Consider the following 27345-nt stretch of genomic DNA (forward strand, 5'->3'; position numbering starts at 1 on the left):
TACAGTAGAGAATTGATACAAACATACTTCTCAAAGACACCCAATCCTGCTTTACCTGCTGCTCATAAGATAATGTCTGCTTCTCCAAGGCATATTAGGGATGGGCTTACAGAAACTTGGCAAGCTTAAAAGGTAAAATATAAAGTGGTAAATGAGCAAACACTCTTGATTCATTTCCTCGTGCAATATTGATTTTAGTTCTCGTTTTTGTAGCATTTGATTTTTTTTTCTTTGAAATGGTTACTTCACCTATATAATATAGTGAGTGGTGCAGTTAGGGGCCTAAGTAATTTACAACTATTGCAGTGCAGAGAAACTGCACTTCATTTAAATTACATACTTGTGGGCATATCTGAGTGATCAGCACCATCCTGCAGATGAGCTAGAACAGATGGTATATTAAGCATGCCCCTTCATCATAGTAATGAGTGTAGAGCTGCTTTATTTCTTATACTCAAATTCTCACATGCACAGTGTGCTATCCCTTGTCCTCAAATTTGTACATGCAATATGAGAGCGCAAACTGCATGCAGATTTGTGGACTGGCTTTTTAGCAGCCTCATGCTCAATCCTGAGATGATGAAGGCACAGTGAACACACCATCCATCCTACATTATATGCAGGACAGTGCTGATTGCTGAAAATGCCACATTTTTGGACACAGTTTGTGGAAGCCACTGTAGACTCACAGCACTGCAAATGTTTTTTATAAAGGTTTTATGTAGCTAATGTGTTTAATTTTATTTTCAATAAATAACGTAAGAGATCCCACTGTAGGTGAGATATGGCCACTTGAAAAAACTTCTGGAAGTGTTGAATGACTGTACCCCCTGCAGGGTGCTAAGGCTCATTCTGAAGGCTCATATATCACTACTGTATCCTGCAATGACTTAGAGGCCCACAAACTGAACCACAGCACACTTCAGAGGCTCCAGGCATGCAACACACCAAGAAGTGTTACAGATGTGAAGATTCTTCAGGTGGCCATAGCTCTTCAAGAGAACAAGGATTTCAGGAACTCATAGGACAAGTGGGTATAAAAAAATATTCTATTCCAGGGAACATTTCATTTTATTTGTTTTCAGAGTTAAACGGGTAACCTTAATGTGAATCTCTAGAATACCCCCCCACACACACACACTACAATTTATCCACCAGCTAATTGCCCCATTATAATAAAAATAGATGATCTTGTAACAGGCCAGGTCTGGAGTCTTCTTTCTTCTGGACTGCAGTGTGGGAGGGTCTTTCTGTGAGTGATAATATTGCTGCCTGGTGACGTGGATGCTTTCCATTGACTGTAAGAAGAGTCCATCAGAAGTGTCCTCCTGGGCTGTTGAAGACGTCAGGCAGGGGCATCATGACATCAGAACGTAAGAGGAGGCAACAACAGGCCAATGGACCTAGACTGTAACAGCGAATTGACGATCTTCTTTACTGAAATAGGTTCTGTGGAAGGACACATGACAGCGGATATTCGTGGTTAAAATAGGTATTAGAAGTTATTTTTTTTTTTTTTTTTTTATTCCATAAAAGTTTATTTAGAAGTGACAACATGTTACAGGAAAATATAAAGAAATGCACACACAGCATCAATCAGGCCATAGACACAGCTTAAACCAAAATACAAGACGAAACAACATGGTAGAGTGCGACACTGTGAAAAACATAAGCATGTCAAGGTACGGCAGAGATAGGCCTGTAGTACTCAAGTTACACAAATGTACAATATAGAAGGTAATCACAGCTTACTTCCAACAATTGAGTATTGGCGTACTGGCCTATGCATGGAGGAAATGAACCTTCGGAGTCTAAACCAAAAGCAGTACGCTATCATAAGGCTAATTGAGCATCGCAGTATAAGAGAAGATGTCGTGAGTACCATTGACTACCCTAGAGGAGATAAGCTAACCATATACCAAGTATTCCTGAATGAAACGAAGACTAAGCCTGATCGAAGACTGAGAGCTTGTCGAGAAAGAAAGAAAGAAAAAAAAGAATAGAAAGAAAAGGACAAGAAAAAGAAAAGAATGGGAGTCATAGTAGAGAGAGAGGAGAGAAAGAGGAAGAAAGAGAAAAAGAAAAAAAAAAAAAAAAAAAAAAAGAGGGGGGGGGAAAGGGGGGAAAGGGGGGGGGGGAGAGGGAGAAGGGGGGATAAGAGGCAAGAAAAAAAAAAAAAAAAAGGGGGGGGCGAAGCAAGGGAAGCGAAAGGTCCGGGCTGCGAAGTTTGTGTCAATATAGCTATTGGAAATCATAAATGAGAGTGTCAAGAACTTAAACACTCACCAAAGCTAAGCAGGCAAATATAAATTATCGGAAAGGAGGTCATAACCACGCAGATTATGAACGAACCAAGGGCATAACCAGAGGTATGGCTGAGCTCAATCAGGTATCCCGACCCATGAGAGATCTGAATTCAGGGGTAGTTACAAAGTGGGTCCAGCAGGCCCAAACATGTGAGTATTTAGTTGGCATGTCAAGTGCAGTCGCAATCAGTTCCTCCATTTCCGCCACTCTGCCTACTCGATTGAGCCAATCGCGTATAGTTGGGGGGTGAGTGGAGCCCCACAGCACAGGAAGACAGAGTCTGGCTGCGTTGATCATATGCATAGCTAGGGACTTGAAATATTGACTCCTAGGAATGGGGGTATGATGAAGCAATAGCTGAGCAGGAGAGAAAACTATGGGCAGAGTGGTCACTGAAGTCACCAACCGGTGAACCTCCTGCCAGAATGGATGAATAAGTGGACAGGACCACCAAATATGTAAGAAAGAGCCATCAGGTGTCCCACATCTCCAGCACACGTCAGGGACAGATGAGTTAAACCGATGAAGTCTGGAGGGAGTACGATACCATCTAGTGGCCAATTTGTAGCCATTTTCCTGCGTCGAAACATTACTCGAGCAGGTGTGGGAGTACCTAAATATGCGGTCCCAATCCGACTCAGATAAATCCGTCTTTAGGTCTCTGTTCCACGCACGGCAAGAGGGGAAAGAAGTGCAAGTCCTGCTGTCCCCTAGGAGAGGATAAATCTCAGAGATGAAATGCGTCCGCGGTTCGGATTTAGAGCATAAGGATTCAAATGGAGTAACAGGGCGAGTCCAATTATGGCGGGATTTATGGAAAAGCAGGAAGTGTCTAATCTGAAGAAAGGCCCAGAGAGGGAATTTGCGGATATTCAAGCTAACCTTCAGCTCCTGTAATGATTTCACCTTGCCTGAGTGAATAAAATGTTTTACTTGAATCTGATCGTGTGGCCAATAATTTGATAAAAAATCCTTGTGCAACCCTGGGGGAAAATCTGGATTCAGGCGTATCGACGTCAAGGGACTAGGAGAGTCCGAAATGGACGACGTTTTACAAGCCTTGCGGAAAACTTCTAACGTGGGACCTATCAAAGGATGGGAGAGGAGAACCTGAGGTGTGTGTTTCGGCAATAGCCAAGGGATCGATGGAAGGGGAGTGGGCGAAAAGGCCTTCTCCAAAAGGACCCAGTCTTTGGAAGCAGAATGAATGTGCCAGTCGACTATGCGGGAAAGATGACACGCCCAGTAATAGCGGTGTAGGTCAGGGAGCCCAATGCCCCCGCTGGGTTTGGGACGAGTTAGCTGAGAGAACGAGACCCGCGGACGCTTATGATTCCATAAAAATAAGGAACATAGTTTCTTACAAGAAGCAAAGAATGTCATTGGAAGTTGAATTGGCAAAGTTTGGAAGAGATAGAGGAGACGCGGAAGTATATTCATTTTAATAATTGCAGCCCTACCAAACCAAGAGAAGCAGGGGCGATGCCACTTGTTTAGGTCTTCCTCTATGACTTTGAAAACCTGTAGGAAATTTTTGGCATAAAGGTCGTCCAGGTTACGAGTAAGTTGTATACCAAGATATGGAAGGGCATCCCTCACCCACTGAAATGGAAAATGAGACTCACAGAAGGAGACGAGATCAGTGGGAAGGGTTATGTTGAGGGCGTATGACTTTGAAAAATTAATTTTCAGGTTCGACAAAAAGCGGAAAAAAGCAAAGTCTTTCAGCAAACTCGGTAGGGTGGTGCGAGGGTCAGCCAAAAAAAGGAGGATATCATCCGCATAAGCAGCAAGTTTGTATTCTTTGTCTGCTATCCTGATCCCCTTAATATCTGGGTTAGCGCGAATTTGTCTCAAAAGAGGTTCAAGGGAAATGACGAACAGAAGCGGGGATAGGGGGCAACCCTGACGAGTGCCATTACCCAGGCGGAAAGGGTTTGATAAGTGTCCATTAACCCGAACTTGAGCTGTAGGGCCCGAGTATAGGGTCATAATAAAGTTCAGCATTTTCTCGCCCAGGCCCAAAGCCATCAGTGATCCCTGCAAATAATCCCAAGCAATCCTGTCAAAGGCCTTCTCAGCATCCAATGAGAGGAAGAAGGCCGGAGAGTTAGATTTGGAAAGCCAATGTTGGAGATTAAGGGCCTTGATAGTGTTATCCCTAGCTTCTCTACCAGGGATGAATCCCACCTGATCCAAGTTAATGAGGGAAGGGAGCAAAGGGAGAAGTCGGTTAGCAAGCATCTTTGCAAACAACTTAATATCCACATTTAGCAGGGAGATGGGTCTGTAATTAGATACCTGGGAGGTATCTTTACCACTTTTGGGGATGACGGTAATGTGTGCTTCCAACAGCCTATGGTGTGGTCTATGAGACTGAGAAAGAGTATTGAAAGCAGAAAGAAATGGAGTACTCAGAATGTCCAGAAAGGATTTATAATAAGCCGCCGAAAAGCCGTCAGGGCCCGGACTTTTGCCCGCCTTCAACTGCCGTACTGCGCACTGCAATTCGCTTAAAGTCAGATCTTGGTCCAGCGATAAAACCGTCTCCTCAGAGAGAGCGTTTGGACCATGAAGACGAAGAAATTCAGAGATTAGGGACGCTCTAGGCCTGTCAATGTGCATCGGGGGACGTTCTGGTGGAAGATTATAAAGGGACTTATAAAAATGTTCGAACTGAGAGGCAATATCAGGATTGGATGTGGCCATCACACCCTCAGGGCTTCTTATTTTATGTATAGTCATATGGGATCGTTTTTCCCGAAGAGCCCGAGCAAGAAACCTTCCACTTTTATTGGCAAACTCATAATAAAGCTTTTGGGAGAGAATGAATCTTTTCTTGACCACTTTGCCCAGCTCAGTGAGAAGTCGCAAGCGAGCATTTGTGAGTTCCGAAAGAGTCGACGCAGCCAGAGTCTGTTTATGTGCCCTCTCCAGAGAGCGTATCCTATCTGTAAGTAGCTTCAAACGTTGCTGTCTGTCTTTCTTACGTCTCGTAGCTGCCGCTATAAGGCAACCCCGGATAACACATTTATGAGCCTCCCACTGCGTAAGGGGGGAGGTATCCGAAGAGCCATTTAAAGAGAAATATTCACGCAGATGAGAGCGAATGTCTTGTTCAATAGCACAGTCTGCTAGAAGCGAGGCGTCTAAGCGCCATAGCTTTGAGCGAGCAAGTTTCTCCGGGAGCCGCAAGGTTACGGTTATGGGGTGGTGATCGGAGAGAACCATCGGCTCTATAGAGGCAGCATGTAGAAAAGGGAGGTCCGACTGTGACAGAAAAAGGTAATCAATCCTAGAATACTTATTGTGCGGCGGAGAAAAGAACGTGTAATCCTTAACAGTGGGGTGGAGTGTGCGCCAGGAGTCATGTAATTGCAAGTGTTGCAACTGCAAATGTATCTGCCTAAGAGCCTTAAAAGGCAAAAACGAACTGCCCGAGGAGGAGTCTAGCAATGGGTTTAATGGGACATTCAAGTCCCCCCCCAGTATCAGCATACCCGAGTGAAACTCAGCCAAAGTAGCAGCAGTCATACGCATAAACGTGACCTGTTTGGTATTGGGAGCATAAATATTGGCAAGTGTGATGGGTCTGTTGGAAAAAGAGCCCTTTACAAACAGATATCTGCCCTCCGGGTCGGCAAGGGAATCCTGTAGCACGAATGGGAGATGTCTGGCAAACAGGATACAACTCCTTTTGATTTAGCCAGTGGATTGGTGGCATGAAGAACAGTAGGGTATCTGAAGTTAAAAAGTTTGGGTATGGAGTCCCGGCGAAAATGCGTCTCCTGGAGGAGGAGTATATCCGCCTTTTGCTTATGCGCGTAAGAAAGTAACATAGATCTCTTTTCGGGAGTGTTCAGACCCTGAACATTGAGTGAAAGAATTTTTAAGGACAGCAGTCCCGCATTAGAGGCGGGAGAAGGCATGACTGCAGAGCTTGATCGCGGAAGCCTGATGACACAACTGCAAATGTGCAAAGAGAGAAGAGAAAAAAAAAAAGGGGGGGGGGAGGGGAGGAGTCGGAGAAAAGGGAGAGAAGTAAGGGGGTAGAGAGCGAGAAAAGAGAGAAGGAGTAAGAGAACTCCCAAGAGATAAGAAAAAAAAAAAAAAGGGGGGAAGAAAAGGGGGGAAAGTACTACACGGCTCGGGGAGAAGACCAGCTAGTCCACGTATGAAAGAGAGAGTACAGAAGGAGGGAGGAAAGTTAGAATAAGAAAGAGATTAGAGCCAAAAAAAAAAGGGGGGGGGGGAAGGAAGGAAAACGAGAGAAAAGAAAAAGTAGAGGAGAGGAAACTAATAATAGTAGCCTAATGTATGAGGTCAGTGAAAGCTCACAGAGCTCACTGTGTGGGGAACGAAGTAAGCGTTGAGCCAAGAGTGAAGCAACCGCCGGCCGGTCGCCTTGTAAGGAGCATAACCAAAAAGACAAAACCAAAGGAGGGTGAGTGTTGAAAAGGGGGGGCTCAAGCGAGGCATGTAATACTATGTACTATAAAGGCCAAGCTAAAAGGGAAAAAACTTTGGACAACCCCAAGAGGTGACAATCCAGGAGGTGTATGCGGGTGCCCGCGGCGGGCATGCTGGCAAAAAGGGGCAACCGTGATGGGATAATAGGCCACAGATATTCCAATATACGTATTGAGAAGATATCTAGGGGCTAACCACTCCCGCTTGAGGACAGGGCAAATTCTATCCGTATAAGAGCAGAACCAACAGGCAGGACCTGTTAAATGGTGGATCTGTGCGAGGCCGTAAGGAGTAATACAGGCTTATCAAGTAAAGAAGCAATAATACAACAGAACATACGAACAAATGCCATACAGGAAAAACAAATTTCAATACAAAAACTGAGGTCAGGAGAAAACCCTATAGAACATTATACCCCAGCTTCAGGCATCCGTACTACTTAGGATCCCCAGACTCAGTGCCAGAACTGTTACCCCATGGAGACGAGCTCAACTAAGCATTGCAAAATATGGAACGGATTCTACCAAAACCCCTATGACACCCACGAGAAAGAGCAGCACCTCTCTTATAACCAATGCTGAAAGGAGGGGGGACACACCCTTAGGACTGGGGGGATACATAGAGCCCCAAAACAGCCGCAAGCGCTTACATAAGAGCAGGTCACAGGAGGGTACACCAACCGGCTCCATGAGGCCTCAAAGTGCGCAGAGGTGATGGTCATTCACGCGGCGTCGTTTAGGATGTAACAGAGCTCCCACCAATCCCCTGGCAGCAACATTGTGAGGTAGAACCCCCTCCCCCCCGTCCCACCCCCCTCCCCGTAAATAACAACTGCCCCCTATCAAAATCCCGTATCTAGTGCAGAACTCAAAAAGGATATCAGATGTAACCACGGGTATCATATAGAGTACGTGTCCGAAGCAGGAGCGGAGGCAACTCCCTCCGGTCAAATAAATCCCAAAAGGCTGTAAAAATCCCTCAGATGACGCCGGGTCACGGCCTGGGTTTGCAGTGCAGAACAAACTTGAAGGAGCCGGCCTTCCCGAGAGCTTTCACCAAACCTGAACGAGAGGAACTTAAAAACAGGAAGTGAACCGGGCATCCGGAAGGAAATAGAGACCCCTGCCGTAGGAGCAAGACCGCTCTTCTTCAGTAGTCAGGATACTGCTGAGAGATAGTTCCACGAAGCAATAGGCGCAGGGATCCATAGCAAGAGCAGAAGGCTTGTTAGAGCAATGAGAATCCGCTATCTAATGGGGTGTATACCGGGTGTCGATCTTGAACAAGTCTCCTGACCTGTATGCTAATAAATATCACCCCAAAACCTGGGGAGGTGGCATATCAACATGGAGGACTAGAGCCTGCGGGAGCGACTGTAAAGAGGCAACAGTAACCGTTGCGGCAAACCCGTAAAGCCCAACTCAAAGCCCAAGTAGCTGGCCAAACACAAATCAGCAGGAAAACTGAAAAAACGGAGGCTGAAGGCCTGCTGGCGTGGCGGATCATTAGGTCCCGTGCCGAGGCTTCCTGTGCGCCGGGGAGGCCGTGGGACTGGAAGTGTCCATAGAGGCCCCTGCAGGGGGTCTTGGAGGTGTCGAAGGGACCGTCCGGCGCCGTCGTTGAGCAGGGCTAGGCCCGCCCATTGCACCATCTTCAGCTCTTAGATCTTGGGCACGCGGCAACCTCATAGACCCGTTCCAATCGGGTAAGGCAATCGGAGGAATATCCAAAGCAGAGCAAAAAGATGGCAGTTCTTCAGGAACTCGTAGGTTGAAATTATGGCCATTCACTTGAGCAGAAAGGCAGAACGGAAACCGCCATCTATAGGGGATGTTGCGCATGCGGAGAGCATCCAATAGGGGGCGCAGCGCCCGCCTTTGTTGCAGGGTCAGATTGGAGAGGTCCTGATATAGCTGTATCTCTGCCCCCTCATAGGCAAGATGTCTTCTCCCCCTGGCGCATTTGAGGATATCCTCTTTAAGCGGGTAACTTTCAAGACAGCAAATTATGTCCCTGGGAGGGTCTGTGTCTCCCCCCCTAGGGCGGGTCGCCCGGTGTACACGTTCAATAGCAATCATGGTTGAAGGTGGGCGACCTAGAAGGTCATTAAAGATAGCTATTACCGCTTTAGGGACATCACAAGGTTCCACTGATTCAGGAAGGCCCCGAACCCTAATATTGCATCTGCGTCCACGATTGTCTAGGTCCTCAATATGTCTAGAAAAATCTCGAATGGTCGACACGTGCAGCGCTGACAGTTGTTGTAGATCAGAAATTGCGGCCTGATTCTGCCTAGTATCCAGCTCCACCCGCTCCACCCTTGTGCCCATAGAACGGATGTCATCCCTTAATTCAGTTAGGGCAGAGGTTAATGTGGTGGTTAAGGTGGTCTTTATATCAGCTGCCACAGCCTGGAGGTCCCTTAATGATAGGGAATGTGTAGCACATGAGGAATCCAGCTGTGGCACTGTGTCCAGCACAGCATATTCGGCTGTGCTTGCAGAGCCTGTGTCAGAGACTGCAGAGGGAGGGGGAGAGGGGGATGACGCTGGAGAGGGAGAGGGCTGCGGCCCTGCTTTCTGCTGGGAGCGGAAGAGCTCCTTTATATGCCTCCCCTGTGTGTTCGGGCCCCGCGGGGACCGCGATCTGGCCCCAGAGGGTGCCCTGTCAGACTTCCCCATAGCAGAGGGGAGATGTCTCACCCGTCCGTGCAGAGCGGCAGCAAGGTAAGATCCGGCCGGCGGGAGCTCTGCACCTATGCGGCCATCTCCACTCGCGGCTCGGCCACGCCCCCTATTTTTTTTTTAATTGTGAATAAGAGCATGCAGGGTGAGAGGGCTTGTTTTTTTTTGCCCTGAGATTGGGTTTAAAACTTTAGAAATTTAAGTGGCACTCAAGGCAGAGAGCCTTTTCTCATTTCTGTAAAAAAGTTACTTCTCCTGATTTTTATCCCATGTCTGGACTGCTGCTCCTCACAATAAAAAAATTATGCTTACACCGAAAAGTTGAGCTTTCACTGCGACTCATGTTAATGATGTCATCCACCCCTCACTTTTCATGTCTATCTACAGAATGCCTTGTATTTTGTAAGTGATTAAGAAAAGCAGAGGAAACTTTTTTTACAGAAAAGAAATGAGAAAAGTCTTTCTGCCTGGAGTTCCACTGAATGATAAGATAGATAGATAGATAGATAGATAGATAGATAGATAGATAGATTATGGATAGAAAGCAAGGAGAAGTTAAAATGAGTATCCAAACAACAATAAAAACTTGATAAAACTAAACAAAGCACATTGCTTGTAATTAAAAATCCATTATCATGTATAACTAAGCTAAAAGCTAAAGTTTAGTGATTAAAAAAGAAAAAAAAACAGCACCAGGGGTGGTAATTACAATGACTGAACAATGTGCCTTGTGCTGGTGGCTGCTGTGTTGCTTGAAACTTCAGTCCTCTGCTCCCGATACACCTGTTCAGGTATCTGGGGGCAGTGGACTGAAGATTTCAAGCAACACAGCAACCACCATCACAAGGTATATCTCTATCATTTTCATTCATTGTAAATAATGTCCTGGTGCTGATTAAAAAAAAAAACACACTAAAATGTAAGCATCAATATAGTTACAGTTAAGCCAAACTCCGGGAACAGTTAACTTCATGGTTTAAATGGGTTGCAAAGTCTGTTTCCGTAAAAGCTGCTTGCCTTGATGTACATGTTCTTCTTCACACAGCAAATCTTCTCATTAAGATATGGGTGGAAGTACAGTTCCAGCTGTACTTTTGTGCCTGCTTGGATGTAAGAACTGTAGGACTCAATAGACCTCAACACTACAGTCGCATCTCCTCTTCTTTCTCCTCTGGCCATTAACAAAACACACAGCCCATGATTTGTTATGTCAGGCATTAATGTATGTTGTGTTAAGGCAGCCCATCAAAATCAATAGGCTGCACTATGGTGCTTCATTCAGCATGCTTCAAAACATGTGTGCTGCCATGGTGTATTAGGGTGAAGGGTAACGCAACCCAGCAAGGAATGTAATGTGCGTAACAACACACTGCAGTAACACACATGTTTTCACAATGCATAGATATAACTGGGCTCTCATAGTGTGACAACACAATTTTGTAAACTACGATAAAGCCTTGTATAACTTGTTTACTCCATTCATAAATGGGGCCACTTAACCACCTTATGTAACTTTTTATGTAGCTGCCAGGGGAGGAAGAAAGGGGAATACTATGGAGCAGGTGTTCCCAAATTTTCTAAACAAAAGGGACAGTTCACCTTCCTTAAGACTTTAGGTGGGCTATTCTAGGGGTCTCCAAACTTTCTAAATAAAGCACCAGATTACTGTTCTTCAAACTTTAGGGGGGGACACACTGTGGCCAATGGGAGTAGAAAATGTCCTGGTGTCAGTAAACAATGCCCAATTAGGGGAAGTAATAATGCTTCATTTTTTCTATCAACGGGCAGAATAGTGCCTCATTATTGGTGTCAGTGGGGGTAATAATACCCCATCGTTGGTGTCAGTTGGAGGAATAGTGCCCCATTGTTGGTATCAATGGAAGAAATAGTGCCCCATGGTTGGTGTCAGTGGTATTAATAGTGCCCCTTCATTGGTGTCAGTGCTCTATTGTTGGTATCAATCTGAGGAATTGTGTCCCATTGATGGCATCAATGGGAGGAATAGTGCCCCATCATTGGTGTCAGTGAGAGGACTAGTGCTCCACTGTTGACGACTTGAAATACTTCAAGAGCTGGATAAAAGCAAGCAAAGGGCCACATCTGGCCCCTGGGCCACAGTTTGGAGACCACTGCGTTAGATTGTGGCCAGTGGGAGAGGAAATGCCCTGGTGTCAGCAGGAATAAACAATGCAACAGGCTCAGTGGTCAATGGGAGTGAAACATTACCCATATTTGATTGTCAGTGGGAGTAGGAAATATGGTAGCATCTGTGGGCACCAGAGAGAGAACTAATGCCCCATTATTGGTGCTTGTAGAAGGATTAGTACCCCATCATTGGTATCAATGGAAGGAATAGTGACCCATCATTGGTATTGGCAAGAGGAATAGTGTTCCTTCATTGATATCAGTGGGAGGAACTGACATCAATGTCAGAAGATATGCCCCATATATGCTGGGACTGCTGACATCACATTCAGGGAGGCATCATCCAGCAACAGTCTCGGGGCTTTTGGATGTCTTCAAAAGTGAGGCTTATGTAGATAATAAAATGCCTAAAATAAGTTAAATGCACATATAATCTTGTGAAGATTTGTGTTGAAATTAATGGTCTGGTGACAGGGTCTCCTTAACTCACAAAAACTTAACAACCTTTGCCTCAGTACCTTATGAAGCATTTACAATGAATACTCTTTAAACACCATGCTGATATTTAACTTAAATTTAACCCAAACTTGCATTCAGGAATGTTAAAAATTTCATAATGAAGTGTGTTTTAAGGAGCTAGAAACAGAACTAAAATTAGCCAAAGTAAAATTTTACTTTATCTGTCAGAGTTACATCTAAAAGAACAAATTCCATATGTTGCTTGTCAGGATGATGAGTGTTTTAAGGGGAGTTATGGGCCAAGGAACAAAAAGCAAAAATGACTAATGGCGATGGAAACCAAAACCATATTCACTATTGTCAGTAGGAAATCTGCACTTATGTAGAATGTAAATTCACACTTTTCTGTAAATAAAGTATATTCAATCTTTTAATGTGAAGTATTATTATTGTTATTATTATTATACAGGATTTATATAGCACCAACAGTTTGCTTAGCGCTGTACATTATAATGGGAGACAATACACAAGACAGTACAGTAACAATATGATTCAATACACGAGGGGTTCGAGGGCCCTGCTCCTTGGAGCTTACAATCTAGGAGTATTTTCTTGATTTATCTGCTTGCACCCTCTATATTTAAAGTGGAACTCCTACTTTACAACATCTTCCTTTTTGGGGCCCTCACTCTTAGAAAGTTACTATAAATACATACATACCTTTTTTTGGCCAGCCCAGCAGAATCATAGGTCTTTCCATATTCTACTTTAAGTCAGTGAGACCCAGACTTATCATTGAACCCCATTGGAGTCTATATAGGGGTGGATCTTGATAATACATTTTTGTCCATTTTCTAAATGCTAATAGGCAAAGTACTGTCAAAAAGGCATGGAGAGTAGGACACTGCCATGGAGAACAACTAGCAAAGCAAAAACAAAAATTGATTGTAATTGATTTTTTAACTTTTACATAAAGCCTAACTACTTCCCTACTTGGCCAGTACAGTATATATATATATATTTAGGGGTTTCAAAAAGTTTCTGCACTTTTATATATATAATACAGCTAAAGAAAGTGCAGAAACTTGAAAAAACCCATACATACTGTATAAATATACACTATATGATCAAACGTTTGTGGACATGTGCTGTTCCAAAACCATGAGCATTGATACACAACTGAACAACACTTTGGGGCTATAACAGGGTCCACTGGAAAGTGTGTCTGTGGGTATTTAGTAAAAAGAGCATTTCTGTGGTCTAGTACTGAGATTGAACAAGAAGGTCTGGCACGCAAAGGCATTTTAATGTATCCAAAAGATTTTCAATATGGTTGAGGTCAAGGCTCTGTGAAGGTAACTCAGGTTCCACACCAAGCTCATGAAACCATATAATTTTGGACCTGACTTTTGGGCACAGTAATACCCTAAAACTGTTATCACAAGACTGGAAGCACACAGTCGTTTAATATTTCTTTGTATGCTGTAACATTGACAAGAACCTTCACTGGAAACACCTTCACTCAATAATTAGGAGGGGGTGTCACATACAGTAATTTTTACCATATAGTGTGTGAGATTATCAGGTGCCCACAAACTTTTGATCATATAGTTCATATATATATATCTTAGATTGTAAGCTCCAAGGAGCATAAAATTCTATTCCTCTTGTATTGAACTGTATTGTTGCTGTATTGTCTCCCGTTATATTGTAAAGCGCTGAGCAAACTGTTGGCACTATATAAATCCTGTATAATAATAATAATATATATATACATATATATTTAAGCAGAGGCCATAGTGATTAAAATGGTGGTTTTGCTGTTTTTTTTGTCACACAGTATTTGCACAGTTTTTTAAATGCATTTGTTTTTTAAAATACACTTCAATAAATTGTATTGCACACAATATAATACCCATTTTTAGCAAAATATAAAAGGTGATATTAGGTTGAGTAAATAGATACCTAACATGTTGCGCTTTAAACTTGGATATACCCATGGTATGGCGCCAAACTACGGTACCTAAAAATCTACATAGGTGATGCTTTAAAAGCCTTTACAGGTTGCCAGTTTAGAGTTACAAAGAAGGTTTGGGGCTATCATTATTGCTCTTACTCTGATGATCACGGCAATACCACACAGGTGTGGTGCGAACATCATTTACATATGTGTGTGAGTATGAGTTCACCTTTGAGCATGAGCTCATGGGGGCAGGTGAAACACATGTTTTTACTTGATTATTTATTTTATTTACATTTTTTTACATTGTCTCTTTAATTTTTTGTCACATATATTGCTATCAAAAGGAATGGACTAGATCCCTTGTGACAATGGAGCAATGACAGGTCCTCTTAACTGAGACATATGGGGTCTATTAGACTCCAGATCTCTCCTCTGCCCTTAAAAGCATCTGATCAAAATGAGTGATTAAAAAAGCAGCAACACACCATCTTATTCATTACAAGTGATTTTGGTTGTGAATCGTATTTTTTTTTATCCAGCGGTAATAGACCTGAATTTATGGATGGATGTAGCAACCACAACAGATCTAAGAGCTATAGGAAAGTTAAACATAAAGCAAAATGAAGCAGAAATTTGCCAGTGGCATATCAGTTTAATAGTATATAGTGTGGACAGTATCAATCTGCGTTATTTATAAAGTTAAAAAAAGGTTTAAAAAAGTGCACAAAAACACTTCAAAACCAACAGGAGCAAATTGGATCATGATTTGCTGGGGTTTTTTTTGCCTTCCTCTGGATCAACTGTGAGTATAGGATTATATCTTTTTTTTTTTCTATGGTTGAACTGGATGGACCTTTGTCTTTTTTCAGCCAGACTAACTATGTAACTACTATGTAACCACAAACCGACAAAAAGAAAAAAGAGACAAGAAGTGTTTGTTTAGCAATTAAATTAAAGCGTATTATATGAGAGACATCGACCACAAATATTGCACAGTAACTAGACAGTTTGTTAGCAGAATGGTAAGGCAATGCAAGAAGCTGAGACAAGACAGGTTTTATCTTGAAATAGGCATAAAGGACCTGTTCACACTAGCTGCACACTAAAATGCTTCATTTAGTGTGCAGGCTAGCATCCGTTGAGACACGTGGTGAGGGGAGGTACAACATGGATGCATTTTTCCTTACCCCATTGCACATCACATTAGCTTTGTTGTGTGAACAGGGCCATAGAAAACAACTGATCTCTATGTTACCATGTGGTGACTGCTGTTGGTCAGGTATAGAAAAATGCCACATAGTTTGAACAAGCCATCTAGTAGGTTATCTGAGAAATAGACACAAATATAGTACAGTAGCTTGACAAAATGTAAGGAGCTTTGTTAAGCCACAATTTAAGGAGGAGATACAAGGCAGGATTTATCTTGAAGTAAACAGTGTGTATTATCTGAGAGACAATAGTCAAAAATATTTTTGAGTGCACTTTTTCGGTGAAGTAAACATTAATAATTTGGCAGCTGGGGTACAATGTTGAAACATGGTGTGGTACCTTTACATTGCTAGAGCACAGAAATAGGTCACAGACTTCAAGATTAAACACAAGATTTACCTTGCAGCAAACATTTTAAAATTAAGTTAAGGTCCAGCTACAGAAACATTGTGTTGCACCTTTACAGTGTTGGAATGCAGGAATAGACCATGAGAGTGGCAATAGCTAGTAACTGCAGCAATTTTCAGGTGGGTTTGCTGACATTTCAAGGTTAAATCATCTCCAATCATCTGTAGCATCCACAACAGAGGTTTTGAACTCATTGGTTATCTAAGAATGGTTCATTTTAATGAAACACTGTCAGGGGATAGTTGGATTTACCTATCTGTAACAAAATCTTTTGCTGTGCTGAAGACCCCTTCAGACAGCTCATTGGATTCGGGGCAAGCCAGAAGCCCTAGTGCATACTGGGCAAGCTCCAGACATTGGAATTTTGGGCAAGCCAGAAGCCCTAGTGCATACTGGGCAAGCTCCAGTCATTGGAATTTTGGGCAAGCCAGAAGCCCTAGTGCATACTGGGCAAGCTCCAGTCAGTGGTTAAACCTGGAAATCCAATAGTCCACGTGGTTCTCACATCTAAGAGTGTCTACATCAGAAGCGGAACAGATGCAATCAGAGCTCATGTAGATTAGGTGTTACCTGAAGCCAAATTTCTCCTCTGTAGTTTAAAAACACTCTTAAAATCTTCACTGAGACCCCCAGGGGTCCTTCCTTGCAGGACTTCTATTTTGGAGATTCGTCTGTACAACATGATCATTACCTGCCAGTGTTAAGAATATCACTAACTTTATATGGTGGGTATAGCTATACCAGAGCTCATAGTTTAAATCATATGTGCTTTTAATTTTTGGTAAGAATAAAAAATCTTTTTGAACTTAATAATATTCAGTCCCTGTGTTTTATATATACTTTAGAGTGCTGAAATAAAGCCCTTGGAAGAAATTGATCTTTTTTGTATATACTAAGCCTCTGAAACCCCTTATGAGACTACCCTCTTTGTCACCAGAGGTTGCAAAGGTTGCAGTGGGTGCAGCAGGAGCTTTTGGAGAGTGGAAAGTGAGTAACAAAGAAGAGGAGTGCAGGCCTTTTGCAACCGACTTATTTAATTGAGATGCTGCTCCTTGTGGTGCAGATTCATGTGTCTCCTCATGCATGTGGTACCCAAATGACTGGTACTTTTACTGTTGTTAATACTCTGCAGGTAGAGGTTGCAGACCACAAAAGTGCAGTCGGCAACAGATATATTAAAAAGTTCCACACAAAAGAGCTCGGTGAACCAGCACTGGGGCTAGTAGTAGCCAGTACCTGTGTGGCAGTGATGCCAAATAGATAAAGATGGCTGTTAGCTCCAGTCCTTTGCAAGATACCCCTGCCACTATGCAAAATCCTCCCTTACTGCTCTTCTGCCTTTCCAACAAAATATGTTTGCCTGATCAATCAGTAGCACTCATATGTCCCTTTCCACCCTATTATGTCTGATATTTGTAATAAAGGGGTTTGCCTAAACTAAGGGGGAATAAAAGCACAATACTTTACTGCACAAGAATGTGGAGATGTGCTGCAAAGGACTTTGGAGAGGGAGAGGGAGGTGTCAGCAGCTACACAGCATACATACACATAAAGGTGGTCCTGGAAAGGACTGTTGGGTCTCTGAACTGTAAACACAGGGGGTGTGCAAGACTACGCAGCACACCACACTGCAATATACAATAAAATATAGCAGCGACTAACTCTCCCTACACACAGATTGTCAGCTCTCCCTAAACTATGCCAAAATCAGGACAGGTAGCTGTTGGGAACCAACCCTTTTGTAATGAAGGGGCTGGCACATAACAAAGCCCACATTACTGGCCCTTCTAAGCCAGCTGACCTACGTTCAAAGGCCATGCAGGGCATTATGGGTTACAAAGTATTTTCTGTAGAACAATTTTGGCGTGAACATGCACAACTGCGTTGACATGTGCATGTTTATGTCCTTCGATAACTCCACAGGTGCTGGCCTTACGCCAAAATCATGACAGGTAGCTTTTGGGAACCAACCCTTTTGTAATGAAGGGGCTGGCACATAACAAAGCCCAAAGTACTGGCCCTTCTAAACCAGCTGACCTAAGTTCAAAGGCCATGCAGGGCATTATGGGTTACAAAGTATTTTCTGTAGAACAATTTTGGCATGAACATGCACAACTGCTCTGACATGTGCTTGTTTATGTCCTTTGATAACACTGTTATCTCAGATAACAAGGTTATAAGCTGACAAACTCTATCACAAACATTTGCTATTTTCCTTGAGATTGATTTTGACTTAGTGGTGACTTCACAGCTAATACATACAGTAGCCTATAAATACAGTCACTTCCTGTTCTAAATTACCAGCCAAATCAGACGACAGATCATCCTGTGTCTGTGGGTACATTTAGGTCACATGCACACAGGACATTATATATTTCTCCTCTGAACACCTTATACTCCGGAAATGAAAACGCTTTAAGGCTCTGATTGCATTACATTACCCAGACTGGTGGAAGTAAAGATATTCTCTTCTGATCATTGAGACAATCAATGATTTTAGTTTACTAGAAATATTAGACAATTCTGGAAATCGTCAGTCATTTATCTATAGATTGAACTGTATGTCGGAATGTTAGGGATCAGGAACCCATATAAAGTATCAGATGATTCTTGCATGATGGAAGATCAGGAAACTTATTAGAAACAGCTGACTTCAAAATAAAAGATGCTTATCACTATTTTGGCATATTTGGCATATTTGGGTGGTCACCTCTGGTGACAGTTATAAACATAACTATGTTCATGGAAATACTCTACCTGAAATAATTTTTGGAACCCCAATTGAAGATAGATAGATAGACACGTGCAAACAAAAATTGTTGTTTTTTTTAATGTCTTTAACTCTCTAATGGCTTAATATGAAAATTGGGTCAGGCAGTGAATACCATCCAGATTTCAGGACTTACCTGTCTCATATAGGTCCCTAGCTCACAGATGGTCATTGCACAGTCACTGTACAGTTGCAGTTTGCTTCGTGGTAAGTTTTCCTCTGTAATGATCTGATCATCTGTGGGATTGGCATTGCTGTGCTAGGTTTGGCAGCAGGTGTTAATGTAGGTGCTCCTAGTCATGATTAAACTTGTGTGAGAGGTGATACTGCTTAGAAGGGGAACAAATGAAAAGGAATTTTAATTGAATAGATTTTTCAACTACGTAAATTCCTCCAGATTCATATACAAGTAATAAATGCTTCCCATATGGAAATAGTTTGCAAGAGTTTCCTAAATACTTGATCATGTAAGTTCCGTACATTTTGCTAAAAGTGGGTCTATGTGACCATGTGTAGATATTATTTATCAGCACCTGCATTCCTCCTATCTTGCAGATGTTGGAATGTTCCATATATATGTGCCTGCAGACCACTGTGCTGATGAGTGTTCTCTATTATATCAGTTTATCCCACCAGTTCATTGCAGTTAAAGAATGATAATAAGAAATGTTCTTGTCCACCATAACCAGTAACTTCATTTTCTAACGAAGAGCAGTAAAAATTACAGTTGGAAGCTTATTGGTTGTTATGGGTAACAAGAATATTTCTTATTAGTACACTTTCATACATCCGGTTTCCTCCCATACTCCAAAGACATGCTGGTAGGTGAATTGGTTCCTGTCTAAATTGGCCCTAGTATGTGTATACATGAATGTAAGTTAGGGACCTTAGATTGTACACCCCTTGAGGGTTAGGGATTGATGTGAATGTGCAATATATATATGTAAAGCGCTGTGTAAATTGACGGTGCTATATAAGTACCTGAAATAAATAAATAATAAAATAAGCCCCATAAGACTTGATTTACAACCCTAACACACCAGGATAAGGATCCTTATCTTCAAAAAGTGACATTTATTTCCAGCTGAATGCAAATTGTTTTTGAAAACTTTTTGAACTGAGCCTTTGCAGATTTAAAATGCTAATATTTCAACACGGGAAATACAAGGTGTTTATCAATTATATTAATCAAAGGTTTAAGAAATATTTCACCTGAAATTTACCCAGAAAAAACATTTAAAAATATTTTACAGGAGACATTGGAATGACAATTGAGTGGGCAACATTTTATTTTGTAAGAATTGCTCATCAGCCACTACATAATTCATAGAAATAATACAATCAGAACTGATTGGTGAATTCCGTCAATTGACATTTGGACAAATGACCATTAATTATTTACTGGGCAAAATGCCTTTTTACATTTTTGATAAACTGGTCCCTATGAGTCAGAAGAGGCATTAAAAACACTAGAGAAATTGTCACACCCAACAATTGTTACCCAAAGCAGTGTTTTTATTTATCCACACTATACTGTACAAATCACAGAAAGTTTAAAAAGATAAACACAGTTGTGACATAATATATGAAACTTTTACACTAAATGCTAAAATAACACTAGGGCTCATTAAAATTAACAAAATAAAATGAGCATTAAATTGCATTTGATGTCCATAGCAGTCATTCCGATTTCAACTTTTCATTTTGTGAAAGGTTGCTTTGGGAAAAACCTGTAATTTTTTCTCTCTCTCGTTTTAATAAAGCAACCCTACTATGTCTTAAAAAGCTTTAAAATTCGTGTCAGTATGGACCTTGCATACACACGTATACATGCAGTACATCTGGCTCGTTGCTTGGAAACTTTTCTGTTAATTAAATTATCTTTGGTGAACTGATTAATAAGGCATTATGATTTCTTTTTTTTTACTCAGTACATACCAAACAATATTTTTGGACTGCATAAAATTAACTAGCAAATGGCCATGCTTAGTCAAAATCTTGGGGTTATAGTGGTTGAAAACATTTGTCTTTATCAATACAAAAGCGTCATTGTGAATAAATACACAAACGCCTGGGGTGTTAATTAATGTCTTGAGCAAATAGGAAAAACAAATAATGCCACTATGTAGGCAAATACTGGTGATATTCTGAAACATTTTGGGATGAATCCAACTGTTAACTTAAACAAAGTGTTAGGGGTAATAGGCAGAGGAAATATAGGTTGAATTCATTCCAGCAGCTTATGGTATATGATATAGAACATGAAATGTATATTATAAAGGGCGCGCTTGTTGGAGCCCAATCTCTGTAGCTGTAAAATAAAGGTGCCAGATGGATATCAGGGATGGATGGGAGCAGTAACACTTAGGCAGCTCTTCTTAGAGTGGAAGCAAGGCTCTAATGCAGTACAAGAAAAAGAGAGGAAGGCGCCTCTAAGTGCAGTATTGACAATTTATTAGTAAACAATGGAAAATTTGCACTTACAAGATAAACGGTTAAAAAGACTCACTGTGTGGTAATTAGATCCAGGTGGGACATCCAGCCATCCAGCAGCAGATTATGCCTATAGGATCAGGAAGTAGAGACCAGATTGTGCCTGTGCATCAAAAATGAAGCTTGGAGAGCAGAGTCAGATGTAGGAGGTGAAGGGGGCGGTAATGCATTTCGGAGCATGCTCAATAGGCTATTGAGCATGCTCCAAAATGCATTACCGCCCCCTTCACCTGCTACATCTGACTGCTCGCAAAGCTTCATTTTTGATGCACAGGCACATCCTGGTCTCTACTTCCTGATCCTATAGGCATAATCTGCTGCTGGACGTCCCACCTGGATCTAATTTAATTACCACACGATGAGTCTTTTTAACCGTTTATCTTGTAAGTGCAAATTTTCCATTGTTTACTGAATAAATTGTCAATACTGCACTTAGAGGCGCCTTCCTCTCTTTTTCTTATGATATAGAACATTGCTTATGTCTTTCCCTTCCCATATTGTTATTTGTGGCTTTAGAGAATTCTCTGAGTGAATATCTTCACAATGACTTTCTGGGGCTGATTTACTGATGTGTGAAGTAAGGTAAGTTTGAATAACATCCAGTCACATATAAGTGAATTTATTTTTTTTAACTACTTGACCTTCGGAAGGTTTTATCCCTTCGTGACAAGGGCTTTTGTTTGCTATTCAGCACTTTACTAATTGAACTGGCAATTGAACGGTCATACAACACTGTATGCAAATGAAATCCTGTATATAATTTTTTTCACACATATAGAGCTTTCTTTTGGTGGTATTTGATCGCTGTTTTTTTTTTAATTTCTGTATTATATAAATGAAAAAAGACAGGTAATTTTAACACATATCAAATAAAAAAATCTAATTTCTTCACAATCTAATTTCTGAAAAAAAATACAATAAATGTATATTAATTGGGTTGTGCAAAAGTTCTAGTGTCCACAAACGATGGTTTACAGTATATACTGGAATTTATGCATTTATGATGTCATACTGGTAATGGCAGTTATCAGCATCTTATAGTGGGACTGTGATAGTGTGGCAGGCAATTTGGCACTAGCTGATGCTGGCTGGGAGGTACACTAACTGACTATTTGACACTGACATCAATCGTGACACTAATACAGTAATCAGTGCTAATAATGTACACTGTCAAAAGTTAAATGTGGGACAGTTATTAAACATAAATTAAACATTAAAAAACTGTGATCAGAACATGCATTAACTACTTGGAAAGTGACCAAATATAAGCTTGCCCAGATATAAACCAAAAGCAAACATGATGCAAATGCAATCCAATGCTAGAGGACATATACTGTACTTATTTTAATATACACTGTATTGGCAAAAGCCTAGGTAGCATGTGTATGTGCTTGGAGTATAGCACCACACCTTACAACTTTGTAACCCAAACAGTCCATGAAAAAGCATCACAATTATTGGATGACAAAGATGCTACTTGGTCCTGGTCTTGGCATTTACCAATAATTTATTTGAGTACAAATTTATTTTGTTCTCCTATTGGGATATTTTCCTTAATTCCTGCTCCAGAAAATAAATTCCCTCTTAGAGAGTTGTCAATGGAACAGGTTACACCGTTGGAAGATTTACCCTCTTCCTGTTGCAGTGACAGTTGTAAAATTTTGGATTTCTGTCCTGGAGACAATGGTCTCCAGGACCAATAGAACTAACCTTCCCAATTGAAATAATGACAAATAGAAACCCAATAGATCTAACCCACAAACTCAAAACAAAGCCAAAAACAATGGGGTTGATTTACTTAAACTGGAGCGTGCAAAATCTGATGCAGTTCTGCATGGAAACCAATCAGCTTCCAAGATCTATTGCCAAAGCTTAATTGAACAAGCTGCAGTTAGAAGCTGATTGGCTACTATGCACAGCTGCACCAGATTCTGAGTGCTCCAGTTTTAGTACATTTCCCCCAATAGGGGATTTAGGATTTAGGTACACTTTATATGGTTACATTTTGGATATAAAGCTTTTTACGTAAAATTGTGTTTGTTGTCCTGTTCCCAGGAATCTGTTTGCGTCAGCAGGGAGTTCACCATATGAAACTCTTCGACATAAGTTTGCAGCTTTTCACTATCATATTTTATAAGTTCATTGCCCCCAGTATTTACTAAACATACCTTATGCTGCAGATCAACTGTAAAATTTTATACACGTCTAAGGTAAACACATGCAAAATTTATTGTCGGCTGCTGCACTTAGTGTGATGAAGTCTGGCAAAAAGGACATTTATATTGCAATGATGAACACCCTATTAAAATGTGCACTTGATTTATTGGTTTATCTAGCTTCCTCTTCCCTTACTTTTATTGGACTTTTTTAACCTGACCAATTCTGTTCACTATTAACCACTTGCCTACCGGGCACTTATACCCCCTTATGCCTAGGCCAATTTTCAGCTTTCAGAGCTGTCGCACTTTGAATGACAATTGCGCGGTCATGCAACAATGTACCCATATGAAATTTTTATATTTTTTTTCACACAAATAGTGCTTTCTTTTTGTGGTACTTACTAGCCGCTAGGGTGTTTTATTTTTTGCTCTATAAACAAAAAAATGCAAAAAAAAAGTTTTTCTTTGTTTCTATTATAACATTTTGCAAACAGGTAATTTTTCTCCTTCATTGATGTGCGTTGATGAGGCTACACTGATAGGCAGCACTGATGGGCACTGATAGGCGGCACTGATGAGGTGGCACGGATAGGCAGCACTGATGGGCACGGATAGGCAGCACTGATATGCAACAATGATGGGCACTGATAGGTGGCACTGATAGCAGCATTGATGGGCACTGATGGGTGGCACAGACTGACAGCACTGCTGGGCACTGACTGGCGGCACTGCTGGGCATTGATGGGTGGCATTGCTGGGCAGCACTGATGAGTGGCACTGCTGGGCACTGGTGGGCGGCACTGCTGGGCACAGGTGGATGGCACTACTAGGCACTGATGGGCACAGTTGGCACTGCTGGGCACTGATGGGCACAGGTGGGTGGCACTGCTGGGCACTTGTGGGCAGCACTGCTGAGCACAGGTGGGCAGCACTGGTGGTTGGCACTGCTGGGCACTGATCATTGGGGCACTGATCATCAGTGCCCTGATGATTGGTGCCGGTTCATCCTCTGACAATTGCCAGTTATTGGCAGTACTTTCCTCATGCTGTGACAGCGGGAGGAAAATGCAGCCAATAACCGGCAACTGCATTTACCGGTGATCTACTGTGTCATTGGACACTGCTGATCACATGGTAAAAGGCTGCTGTGATTGGTCTTTTACCACATTACCAGATACGCGCCCTCGGGGGTGCGCCGGTGGGCGCTTTCTGGGAGGAGATCATATGACATCCTACCAGAACTGGACAACCGTGCTGTAGCCGTCATTCTGCTATAGCGTGGTTTGCAAGTGATTAAACTATATTCTTCTACAAAAGAAATGAATTATGCACCATCTGAATGGATAATTTAGTTTGTCTTAATGGGGGTTATTTTTTAAAACTGAAGAGTGCAAAATTTGGTGCATCTCTTCATATAAACTAATCAGCTTCAGGTTTTATTGCCAAAACTTAATTGAACAAGCTGAAGTTAGACGCTGATTGGCTACCATGCACAGCTGCACCAGATTCTAAGTGCCCCAGGAATCTGGCCTAAATTGTCATGGTCAGCTGGGATTGAGAGCCATCCACCTCAATTGCTGGATCTCAAAGAGCAGATGTTTACTAATGTGTCTCCTAAATAAGGTATCATGCTGGGGAACAATAATAAACACATTTAGGTTGTGAATGTGTTAAAAAGGACCTCAATTGTGGAAGCTGTGCCCAAAAAAGGTAAGCATTGGGCACCAGTATTTTCTTTAGGCTCCTTTGCCATGCATTTTTCTGTATTGTACCTCTTTGTGAAGGCAGTCATCTTGGTAGAGAAGCAGGTTTTTACTTTCTGTTACTTTCATGTCAGAGCTCTCCCCACGTTGATGGAAGACCTGATGTCTGGTGAGAGAATATTCAAGAAGCATTAACAAGCACAGAACCACCATAAAATGAATGCATCAGAAGCAGGAATATGCTTGCACTACAGGTCCACAGGTGCAGCCTCCTCTCCAGTAATGTGAACAGTTAGCAGCACATTAATTATGTCAACAAAATGTAACTTCAAAATTCAAGAGCCTAACAGTCAGAAGCAGCAACACCTTAGATTGTCTTACAGCTTTGACGCAAAAAAACCGCAGAAAAACAGAACTCCCAAGTAATGAGGTATACTGTGATTTCTCAGCATGAAATAAAGTCAAATGGCAGATTTTTCAGGTTATAGCCTTTTTTGATGTTCCCTATCGGACAACAAGTATTGATTTTTGATTTCAGGTCCACTTGTAAGCAGCAAATTCACCTGTTTTGCTCATTTTAATGTGGACTAAATTAAATATATATGGCAGATTTTGAAAACGCATGCAGTTTTCTGCCATATTTTCAAAGGTGCTTTAAGGCACCCATCCTGATCTCAGCTTCCATGCTTACAGAGGCCTTGTCCTGGAAGAATCAGGTAGCTAGTAAAGTCTGAAAAGTCTAAACCTACATCTTGCTTCAGGTCAATGACTGACCAGGTATTAAAGCCAGGGTCAGGATGAAAGTACCAGAGATCAGATCTACAATTTAAGAACCAAGTCAGGTATGGATATTTCTGTTTTTATCATACAGGTTCTCTTTAAACTGGTAAACCCTTACCTATGCCTAGTGAAGTGACTATGTTCAGCTGATACACAGATATGAACCATATCCTCCTACATACCTGTACCTGTTGATGTGCAGTTTTCTCTTCTCTACATCTGTTCAAAGTGCAGAATGTATACAGCTTGTCTGGGCTTTCTGAAAGCAGGGGGCAGGGAGCTAAAATTACCCTCTGAAGAGCTCAGTGAGGAGAGCTGAGAACAGATTGGAGAGAAGGGACACACCCTGTCTTCACACAGCACACAGGAACAGAGCTGAGGCTGTCAACCACAGGCTGTGTGCTGGAGATTGCTCCTCTGTTGTCTTATTTCTCTTAGTGTCACTTGTCAGAACTGATTCATATAGATAAGCAGATGAATGAGGTAGTGTCCTGGATTTAGACAGGTGCATACTATAGAGGGATATGATTTCTTCATAACTCATGTCTGAAGTTTACAACCACTTTAATATTTAGTCAATGAATATGAACATAGAACATATAGTAAACTGTAAATAAAATAAATCCTAAATAAGAAGAGAAATGTAGATGCCATAAGACTAGCAGTTAGACTTATCAGTGTCTCCGTATGCTAACTGGCCTAATTAATCTTCATGGTAGATTAACTTGATAAAATGTTGACCTGATATAGGCTTAAAAGATTACTAGTAACAGTTTGGAAATGAAAGCTACAGCATGCCATGTGTCAACACTGTAATGATAACATTAACTTAGCAAGACCCTTACAAGCTGGTTTTAAGCCTGCTTAGCCTGATTTGGGTTTCCTGTGTATAAATGATGTGAATGAGTTCACATGGAGCATTTTCAATTTATCCTAGGGAAAGTAGAAGGTCACATCTAGAAACTGATAAGGCTTAGCCTTGCCATTAGGACCCACACACAACCACCTTGGTGAAAGTGGACACCTATTCTTCTTCACCATTTGTGTTTGGTTTATTTATACGTTTTACTGTTTAATTTACCTGTTGTTTCTCACTCACTTTTCTCAAAGGGCTCTGCTACAGTGATAATTGTCTGCCACTAATTACTAATAATTTTTGCTTTTTTTTTCTTCTTTTTGTTTTTTAACAAGTAGAATATATTAGTTCTTGCTACATCCTGCGATAATTGAAAACTGTGAAACTTACACATATTTCTGATAGTTGTAGCTCATGACATTATCCAGAAACCAGAAATCCAGAAAATCCAGATATCCACTTATCTGTCTTCTCCCCCTCTCCGCTGCCACATTTGGCACCTTTTGGGGGGGAGTGGGTACCTTGTTTTGGCAGGTACCCACTCCCACCTCTGGATCAGTTCACCACAGCAAACTGATCTGGAAGTTTGGCCTCCCCCACAGCCCTCTGGAACCCTTAACAAGTCCCAGCGGACTACGGCCCATTCACAAAGTGCAATGCGTTTTGCGCATGTGCAGTAGTAAACCAGCTGTGAAGCCCCAAGGTTTCACTGCCGATTTCCCTTAGTCAAGATGGTGGCGCCAGCACCCAACAGCCTATTAAAGAATCGTCTCAGGGTGAGGACACCGCTGGATCCTTGGACAGGTGATTACCTTAATATTAAAAGTCAGCAGCTACAGTATTTTTTTTCTAGGGGGGGTGGGGGACGGAACTTCACTTTAAGCAAGCTATAGTATCCATAGTTATATTTATGGATAATTATTATATTTGTAAATATTT

The 27345-nt window shown here is 41.7% G+C and overlaps 1 long non-coding RNA gene across 3 annotated transcripts in view; it reads right to left on the reverse strand.

Annotated features, from left to right (window-relative positions):
• Positions 1-1035: 1035 nt before the first annotated feature.
• Positions 1036-27345, reverse strand: part of LOC149469898 (uncharacterized) — a 37753-nt gene continuing 11443 nt past the window's right edge. For 2 of the 3 annotated variants that reach the window (XR_016311488.1, XR_016311490.1), the window contains 3 exons: positions 24840-24936; positions 18552-18741; positions 1036-1449 (listed from right to left, as the gene is read on the reverse strand). This is a non-coding gene — a long non-coding RNA (uncharacterized LOC149469898). Of the gene's footprint in view, positions 1450-18551; positions 18745-24839; positions 24937-27345 lie in introns of all 3 variants that reach the window. The other variant, XR_016311489.1, reaches the window with a different exon arrangement.

The sequence above is a fragment of the Staurois parvus genome, unplaced genomic scaffold (genome assembly GCF_062004578.1).
Source record: "Staurois parvus isolate SC_StPar_1 unplaced genomic scaffold, SC_StPar_1.0 ptg000058l, whole genome shotgun sequence".
Classification (NCBI taxonomy): domain Eukaryota; kingdom Metazoa; phylum Chordata; class Amphibia; order Anura; family Ranidae; genus Staurois; species Staurois parvus.